We start from the raw sequence: 10,286 nt of genomic DNA on the forward strand, positions 1-10,286 counted from the left end.
TATACAGCCTTGACGTACTCCTTTTCCTATTTGGAATCAGTCTGTTGTTCCATGTCCAGTTCTAACTGTTGCTTCCTGACCCACATACAAATTTCTTACTAGATCTATATTCCTTCCCAGGCCCTTCTGTCATAACATAACTCACGTTATAACATAACTCAGGTTACTACAGTACCTGGCCAGGTTGGGTGGTTTCAGTCAGTGTGCTTCCCCTAAAAGTCCGGGAAGACCCACATGCTATGGGACAACTAAGCCTAAGAGAAACTACTGCAGTGAGAAACCCACGCACTGCAACTAGAGAGTGGCCCCTGCTCACTGCAGCAAGAGAAAGCACAAGCATGTGCACAGCAATGAAGATTCAGCGTAGCCAAAAATAAGTAAATCTTTTTAAAAAATCTGTTTTATTTGTGGGGCGGGGACAGAATCACTGGACTATGTAAGTCAGATGAGGTTCTTGGCTTTTATTCCTCACCTTTGGTCTGATTAAAACCTGAAGGGTCAGTGTGTTGTCTCACTGCTCGTTCCCCAATCAGATAAGATTCAGGAAAATTAGTTTTCCTTGAGGAAAGGCCTAAGTTGTAGAGAAGGGAATGCTTTGTGTGTATATCAGAATGTATCCCCCACACAGCATTTCCGGCATGGAGCGGGAGGCCATTGTTCTCACTCTTCACAGTGAGAACCTGCTTGGGCTCCTGGAGGAAAAATTAATAAATTTGGGGAGGCTCCAGAGGACTGGCTCCTCATAGAGCTTTTAAATGTCAAGTTAATCTGTACTGTGTATCCAGCAAGTCTTCTATCATACTTTGGGTGTTCCTAGAAGTTGCTCGCTCCCATAGCTTCTGCTTTCAGTGATTTGCTATAGTCAGCTAACTCTTTTGTTTGGAGGGAATTGGTTTACCATATAACCTCAAATATCTTATGGAGGGAATTCCCTGGTGGTCCAGTGGTTAGGGTCCAATGGTTAGGCTCCACACTTCCACTGCTGAGGCCACAGGTTTTATCCCTATTTGGGGAACTAAGACTCTGTACGTGAACAGCGTGGCAAAATAAATAAATAAAAAACATTAGAGCCACTAGGTGGTTATGGATTACATGCACTCACAGCCAAATTTAATACCGTTAGATCTCAGGCATAAGTATGTGGTCAGAAAGTCCAGTAGGTATATTGCCCCTAGCAGTGAAATGAGCCTCTGCAGATTGATGTTAATATGTGAAGAGTAAGAGTGGCATTGATTTGTACTTGCATATTGCAGGCTTCCTCGATGGCTCAGTGGGTAAAGAATCTGCCTGCAATGCAGGAGACACAGGTTTTATCCCTAGGTTGGGAAGATGCCCTGGAGGAGGAAGATGGTAACCCATTCCAGTATTCCTGCCTGAAAAACCTTATAGACAGAGGAGCCTGGTGGGCTACAATCCATGGGGTCACAAAGAGTCGAACATGACTGAGCAACTAATATACTGTAAGGCAAGTTAACTTTATAGAGTTCTTTATGCCTGAGGAGGAAACCTTGAATAAAGAGTTGTTGTTATTGGTAGAATCAGACAGGTATATTGTGGGCAATAGCCAAAGGATCTCTAACAGTGGAATTGATGCTTTTGAACTGTGGTGCTGGAGAAGACTTTTTAGAGTCCCTTGGATTGCAAAGAGATCAAACCAGTCAATTCTAAAAGAAATCAGTCCTGAATATTCATTGGAAGGACTGTTGCTGAAGCTCCAGTACTTTGGCCACCTGATGCGAAGAGCCAACTCGTTAGAAAAGACCCTGATGCTGGGAAAGATTGAAGGCAGGTGAAGGGGATGATAGAGGATGAGATGGCTGGATGGCATCACCGACTCAATGGACATGAGTTTGAGCAAACTCTGGGAGATGGTAAAGGACAGGGAAGCCTGGCATTCTGCAGTCCATGGGGTTACAAAGAGTTGGACACGACTGAGCAACTGAACTGACTGACTGATGTGTTTGTTTAGCTGTGCTGAATATTAGTTGTGGCACGTGGGATCTATCTCTTAGACTAGGGATTAAACCCGGGTCCCCTGCATTGAGAGCAGAGAGTCTTACCACTGGACCACCAGGGAAGTCCTGAGTTTGATTCTTGGCAAGGAAATTCTCTGCTAGCATGATTGATTAGTTTGACTAATCCATCTGATTCCTGGGTCGTCTGTCATCCCAGAAGGCCTGTTTGCTCTAGAGACAAAATGCAGCGTCTTTGCAGTGGACCCCATCAGGTGCAGTGGCAGCATGCTGTATGTGAACACTCTGGTCAGCCGTGTGATCCCAAGTGACTCCCAAAATCGCCAATGTGTCTAGAAAAGAAATGACCTACTCCAGAACAGATAGCATCCATCATAGGAGAGGTCAACACACTTCCTCCTCTAGGTGGGATATACCAGAAGCACCGTGTTTGGCTCTATTCTATAAATACCAATATATATTCAAAGAGAAGGCCTCTAGTTAGAAAGCTTGAGAGATCCTGCATTTATGACCCAATGCCAAATGGAAAGCTGACTTTAAGGGATCATCAACTCAGACACTGGGAAGTGGAAGGTCCTCCATTACAAATAAACTGTCAGTTGCCAGCAGTGGCATCAGTAACTGTGTTCAGTAACAGCTGAGAATAGTTTCTGGCATAAGAATGCTTTGGATAGTACTTCTCTGCTGGCTTGGTGGTAAAGAATCTGTCTGCCTCCAATTCAGGCGATGGGTTCGATCCCTGGTCCAGGAAGACCCTATATGCTGCAGAGCAACTAAGCCCATGCGCCACAATTATTGAGCCTGTGTTCCAGAGCCTGGAAAGCACAACTACTGAAGCCCGTGCATCGTAAAGCCCATGCTCTGAAACAAGAGAAGCCACTGCAATGAGAAGCTGGTGCAACACAATTACAGTAGCCCCCAGGTCGCTGCAACTAGAGAAAGTCTGCATGCAGCAGCAACGACCCAGCACAGCCAAAATAATTTAAAAAAATATAGCCACAAAAACGGAGTTTCCCCAGGGTGGAAAACAACAGGGAAAGAAAGAGCTGCTGTAACTGGGAGTACAAGGGGTCCCCCAGAGGAAGACACAGCTCAACAGCTCTGCCTTAACCATGGCCTCCCCTCCCTCCCTCAGGTGGGCAGGAGTCCCTGTCCCCCACCCGTTTTCCCTGTAGGTAAGTGTCATCAAGAATCTGTAAGTTGCTTCAAGTGTGAGAACATGGCTCATTCAGGACTCCCTCCCTCTCCATTATCCTTCTAGTTTCCACACACTGGACCAGTCTGAGGAGCTCCCTGGGACCGGGCAGTGGAGGAGCAGCTTGGTGCCCTGACCACCCAGTGTCTTGCTCTGGCAACGGGAAGCCACCCTTGTCCTTGTCCCAAGGTTATGAGACTTTGTCCTTTGCTTTGATGTCACATGATTGGAATAGGGTCCCAAAGCCCATGTGATTACTTCCCCAACATCATTTTCTGGTATCTGCAGGATCCTTCTTCTTGCAGGTAGGGGAAGAGGGCTCCAGGGCTGGCCAGGAACATTTCCTGAAGGAAAGTGGGAGCTTCTGATTCTAAGGCCCTGGTCTAGGTCTCTCTCCCAAACCCCAACCCTAAGGGTCAGGCCTTGGGCCAAATCTGCCATAGTGGGGGTGTGGGTGGGGTTCTGCTAAATTTTCTGACTAAACAAGCAGTAAAAGGTTCTAGGCTGACACTGTTTTGAGGACCCTTTCTGCTCTCCTTTGGGTCTCCTTGTCTCCAGGTGCAGGAAGAACCAGCGCCACCTTCCTTCCTCTCAGGCTTGTCCACGTGTCCTGAGGGACTCATGACCAGAGCCCAGGATGGCCTGGTGGGAAGGTTTCTGCTGCTTCTGCATGAAGCCTGGCTCCACAGGCCTCATTCTCACCAGAACCCTGCAGTTCCTCGCTAGAAATGCTGCACCCCCCAATCACCCCCTCCTCCCTTTTCTGTAGAGGCAAATAAGTCTAAGCAGGGTTCATCTGTGTGCATCAGAGCCAGTCTGAAGTCATTATGTGCTGTCTGGTCTCCAGTGTCAGTGTGTTAGGAGCAAGAGATGATTGCAAAACTTGCTCCTTAGGGGTATCAGGCCAGACTCAACTTTGGAGGAGGGCAAGATTGAGAAGGAACCAGTTCACCACAGGATCTGTTTCAGGTTTCTTACCAGCCCTTCCTGTTTGAGGCTGGTTTTTGGGGATCAATAGGCCACCAGGTCTGGTAATGCCAGTTCAGTCTAGTGTCTGCCTGCTGGTAACTACAGCCAAACCCCAGGGTGGTTGGCTGGAGGGTCCAAGGTGTCTTGGAGCTGGTGGGTGGGGCTGAAGTCTAAGGGGTCCTGGAGTTAATGCTAGATCACTGGTGGGTAGAGCCAGATCCTGGGGTCTTTCAATGCTGTAAGCTGGGGGTCTCAGAGCTGGTGTCAGCCCACTGGTGAACAGGGCTTATTTCTGTCACAGATGGCTACAAGGCCTGTGGGTGTTAGTCACTCAGTTGTGTCTGACTTTGTGACCCCATGGACTGTAGCCCACCATGCTCCTCTGTCCATGGAATTCTCCAGGCAAAAACACTGAAATGGGTTGCCATTCCCTTCTCCAGGGTATTTTCCCAACACAGAAGATCAAACCTGGGTCTTCCACATTGCAGGCTAATTTCTTACTGTTTGAGCCACTGGGGAAGCCCAAAAAGGTCGAGGGTATCCCAAAGCTGATATTGCCCCACTGGTAATCGGGGTTGGGCCCCGACAACTGGCTGTGGTGCTACAGGGGCCCCAGGACAATTGGGGGCTCAAAATGTCTTCAGGCAGCTGGTCATATGGTGCGTGAGGCTGTGACCTTGCCTGGTTAGCTGCCTGGCCTGAGGCATCCCAATACTGGTGCCAACAGGCTGATGAGTAGCACAGGTCTGTCACACTAATAAACTAGAAGGACCAGCACCATTGTCCTTGTGGTAGAACGAGCTTTCCAAAATGGCTGTCATCAGTGTCTGTGTCCCAAGGATAAGCATCAGTTGCCTCCTGTTTCTCCAACAGTCTCCAAAATTAGCAGGTGGGTCAGACTTATGCCCCTTTCAAATTACCGCTTTTCCCCTGAGCATGTGAGATTTTATGTGCACCCCTTAAGAATGAGTCTCTTAATTCTTCCCTACAGCCCCCTTACTCTCCTGTAAGTAAGCCCTGCAGTCTTCAAAGCCAAATGTTTTGGGGGCTCATCTACTCAGTGCAGGACACTAGGCTTGGGACTAAGATGGGGGCAGGGGTTGGACCCCCTTGCTCCTTGGGACAACTTCTGCAATTATGACTATCCTCCTGTTGTGGGTCATGGGTCTTGACTATAACTTTTATTTACCCTTCCTACTGGTCTCACTGTGGGTCCTTCTTCCTCTCTTCACCTGTAGATCTTTTCTGCTAGTGTTCAGGTCTTTCTCATCAATAGTTGTTTGGCAAATAGTTGTAATTTTTCAGCGATCAATGCAAAGAAATAGAGGAAAACAACAGAATGGGAAAGACTAGAGATCTCTTCAAGAAAATCAGAGATACCAAAGGACCATTTCATGCAAAGAGAGCTCGATAAAGGACAGAGATGGTATGGACCTAACAGAAGCAGAAGATATTAAGAAGAGGTGGCAAGAATACACAGAAGAACTGTACAAAAAAGATCTTCATGACCCAGATAATCACGATGGTGTCATCACTGACCTAGAGCCAGACATCCTGGAATGTGAAGTCAAGTGGGCCTTAGAAAGCATCACTACAAACAAAGCTAGTGGAGGTGATGGAATTCCAGTGGAGCTATTCCAAATCCTGAAAGATGATATGTGAAAGTGCTGCACTCAATATGCCAGCAAATTTGGAAAACTCAGCAGTGGCCACAGGACTGGAAAAGGTCAGTTTTCATTCCAATCCCAAAGAAAGGCAATGCCAAAGAATGCTCAAACTACCACACAATTGCACTCATCTCATACACTAGTAAAGTAATGCTCAAAATTCTCCAAGCCAGGCTTCAGCAATACGTGAACCGTGAACTTCCAGATGTTCAAGCTGGTTTTAGAAAAGGCAGAGGAACCAGAGATCAAATTGCCAACATCCGCTGGATCATGGAAAAAGCAAGAGAGTTGCAGAAAAACATCTCTTTCTGCTTTATTGACTATGCCACAGCCTTTGACTGTGTGGATCACAATAAACTGTGGAAAATTCTGAAAGAGATGGGAATACCAGACCACCTGATCTGCCTCTTGAGAAATTTGTATGCAGGTCAGGAAGCAACAGTTAGAACTGGACATGGAACAACAGACTGGTTCCAAATAGGAAAAGGAGTATGTCAAGGCTGTATATTGTCACCCTGCTTATTTAACTTATATGCAGAGTACATCATGAGAAACCCTGGACTGGAAGAAACACAAACTGGAATCAAGATTGCCGGGAGAAATATCAATAACCTCAGATATGCAGATGACACCACCCTTATGGCAGAAAGTGAAGAGGAACTCAAAAGCCTCTTGATGAAAGTGAAAGTGGAGAGTGAAAAACTTGGCTTAAAGCTCAACATTCAGAAAACGAAGATCATGGCATCCAGTCCCACCTTCCTGGGAAATAGATGGGGAAACAGTGGAAACAGTGTCAGACTTTATTTTGGGGGGCTCCAAAATCACTACAGATGGTGATTGCAGCCATGAAATTAAAAGACGCTTACTCCTTGGAAGGAAAGTTATGACCAACCTAGATAGCATATTCAAAAGCAGAGACATTACTTTGCCAACAAAGGTTCGTCTAGTCAAGGCTATGGTTTTTCCTGTGGTCATGTATGGATGTGAGAGTTGGACTGTGAAGAAGGCTGAGTGCAGAAGAATTGATGCCTTTGAACTGCGGTGTTGGAGAAGACTCTTGAGAGTCCCTTGGACTGCAAGGACATTCAACCAGTCCATTCTGAAGGAGATCAGCCCTGGGATTTCTTTGGAAGGAATGATGCTAAAGCTGAAACTCCAGTACTTTGGCCACCTCATGCGAAGAGTTGACTCATTGGAAAAGACTCTGATGCTGGGAGGGATTGGGGGCAGGAGGAGAAGGGGACGACAGAGGATAAGATGGCTGGATGGCATCACTGACTCGATGGACGTGAGTCTCAGTGAACTCCGGGACTTGGTGATGGACAGGGAGGCCTGGCGTGCTGCAATTCAATGGGGTCGCAAAGAGTCGGACACGACTGAGTGACTGATCTGATCTGATGGGAGAAGGTGAGCTCAGGGTCTTCCTACTCTATCATCTTGGACTCTTCAGTTTTCAGGATATTCTTGACTGGCAGAGCAAAAAATGAGGAAAGTAGGCTTGAAGCAAATGCCTGTAAAAGCCCTATGCTTCTTGTCTCTTTCCATACAGGTGGCTCCAAATCTACCTAATACTATTTCACTTTGCATTTCAAGTTACCTGTCTATTCAGGTTTGGTGAATTCTAACATGGGACCATAAAAGCAACAGAGTCTAGAGACTGTAGTTCACATTACTCACATTGACAAAACAGTTAAAAAGAGTCATCTCCAACTCTAGATTTTATTGTCATCACACAGGTCTCTCAATATTCCAGAGCCAAAATCCTAGCCAGAAGGAATGACGAATAACAAAGGACAAAAGATGAAAAGAATAATTCACATGAGACTACATGAGGAACTCTGCATACTTACAAATACATGCCCAACTCTTTATTACATTTCTGTTAGGAAGGAAATGGAACAAAGCTCTTAAGCCAATGAAAAATTTGAATATAATGTAAAAGGGATGTTGAGTACTTGCCACAAGAAACAAGTACCAAAATGTCATTTTTTTGTGTTCCCTTATTTACACAAAAATTACAAAATTATTTAAAAATGAAACCTACTTGTATATTAGAAATACACTTCAAATCACCCATGGATCAGAGTCTTAACAGTAAAAATAAAAAAATTTAACTGATAAAAGGTTAAATTACTTATTAAACTTAGGAATGACAGCCTAAAGAGTATCTACAGAATTATTTTACCTCAATATTTACTTGCAAAAATAAGTAGAATTCCATACTTCAGAGAATAACTTTAAGAGTATGCCACTGGTAGGGAAAATGTATGTTTAAAGTTTATAACATTTCCTCCATATTGTAACTTTGAGAGCATTCTACATGAATTTGCAGAGGCTTACCCATATTACTTACATTAACATGAGTTTTTTCCAGTGCAGTTTTCATATGACTATAAAGATATTTGTTTCAAATTAATAGTTTTACTTTTCATTTCAGTTATATGGTATCTATCCAGTGTACATTCTTACATGGTTTTAAGAATGTAAGGCAAATTAAGGTTTCCATATATTGTTTGCATTTAACAGAATTCTCTCTAGAGGGAGTTCTTTCCCAAGAATATGAGAGAAAATCCCCCAATTTCTCACATTTACATGATGTGCATCATCTTGCATTCTTAAAATGTCATGTGACAAAGGCATTCTAATATTCCTTACGTTCAGTTTGTTAAGAGTTCTTTCATGCATTTGAACATAACAGGAATTGCTGAAGGCTTTACCATATTTTTTTTGCATTCAAAGTAGTTCTCTACAGTGTGAATTCCTTTCTGTATTTAGAATGAACTGAGACAACTGAAAGTTCTCCTATATTTCTTACATTCATAGGCCTACTTTCCATTATGAATGGTCTCATGGTTTTGAAGAGAACTGGGACCACTGAAGGCTTTCCTATAATTTTTACATTCATGTGGTTTCTTACCACTGTGAGTTCTGACTTCATAATGAACTGAAAAACTTGAGGGCTTTCCTACATTTCTTAGAGTATCCAGTGTGCTTCACCACATATCTTGAAAATTTGGTGATAGAACTAAAGGCTTTCCCACTTTCTTACATTCATAGGGTTACTCTCCAATATGAGTTCTTTCATGGTTTTGTAATGAACTGGGACAACCGAAGGCTTTCCCATATCTTACACAAATAAGGTCTGACTCCAGTGTGCTTTATCATGTGTAAATGAAATTTTGAGGGAAAAGTGAAGGCTTTCCCACATTCCTTACATTCATAGGGTTTCTCTCCAGTATGAGTTCTTTCATAACTTCAAAGGGAACTGAAATAAATGATGGCTTTACTACATTGTTTACACTGATAGGATTTCTTCCCAGTATAACTCCTTTCGTGTTTTTACAGGAAACTGGGATAACTAAAGGCTTTACCACACTCCTTACATATATGAGGTTTCTCTCCAGTATGAATTCTTTCATGTTTTTGAAGGGACCTAGGAGTACTGGAGGCTTTATAACGTTCCTTACATTCAAAGGGTTTTTCTACACTGTGAATCCTTTCATGACTTTGAAAGTAACTGGAACAATCAAAGATTTTCCCACACTCCTTACATTTATAAGGTCTGTCTCTAGTGTGCTTCATTACATGTCTTTGAAATTTGGTGAGAGAACTGAAGGCTTTCCCACATTCCTTATATTCATAAGGTTTCTCTCCACTATGACTTCTTTCATGTTTTTGACAGGAATTTGGACTACTGAAGGCTTTACCACATTTTTTACATCCATAGGGCTCTTCTCCACTGGTCTCCTTTCATGGCTTTGAAAGGATCTGGAAAAACTGAAGGCTTTACTACATTGCTTACACGTACAGGGTTTCTCTCCACTATGACTTTTTTCATGTCTGTGAATGGAAGTAGGCCAATTGAAAGTTTTCCCACATTGTTTACATTTATAAGGCTTCTCTCCTGTGTGAGTCCTTACATGTATTTGAAATGAACTGGGAGTAATGAATGCTTTCTCACATTCTTTATATTTATAAGGTCCATCTCCAGAGTGTCTTATCATGTCTGCTCTAAGGCTTGAGAGAAAAATAAAGCCTTTTCCACACTCCTTATATTTGTAAGGTTTCTCTCCAGTACGATTTCTTTCATGTTTTTGAAGAGAACTGGAATAACTGAATGCTTTACTACATGTTTTACATGTGTAGAATTTCTCTCCATTGTGATTTCTTTCATGGTTTTGCAATCCTACAGGAGAAACAAAAGCTTTAACACATTACTTACATTCATAGGGTTTCTCTCCTGTGTGAGTCCTTTCATGTATTTGAAAAGTTTGAAGATATCTAAAGGTTTTTCCACATTGTTTACATGGATAGGGTGTGGGGAGTGAGCTCCGCCCCTGGCAAAGGTCATGAGGAAGGAGGCTTGGCATACGCAAAGGCGGGATCAAGCCTCAGGAGTCTCCCTGGAAATTCTCGAGCAATCTACCCCCCAAACCAGAGTCTGCCTACTTTCTGCTTTGTGCTTTCACCTACACCTCTGAC

The 10,286-nt window shown here is 43.7% G+C and overlaps 1 pseudogene; it reads right to left on the minus strand.

Moving 5' to 3' along the window:
* Positions 1-7,504: 7,504 nt before the first annotated feature.
* Positions 7,505-9,554, minus strand: LOC107132606 (zinc finger protein 709-like; annotated as a pseudogene).
* Positions 9,555-10,286: the final 732 nt, after the last annotated feature.

Source organism: Bos taurus, chromosome 7, assembly GCF_002263795.3.
Source record: "Bos taurus isolate L1 Dominette 01449 registration number 42190680 breed Hereford chromosome 7, ARS-UCD2.0, whole genome shotgun sequence".
Taxonomy (NCBI): domain Eukaryota; kingdom Metazoa; phylum Chordata; class Mammalia; order Artiodactyla; family Bovidae; genus Bos; species Bos taurus.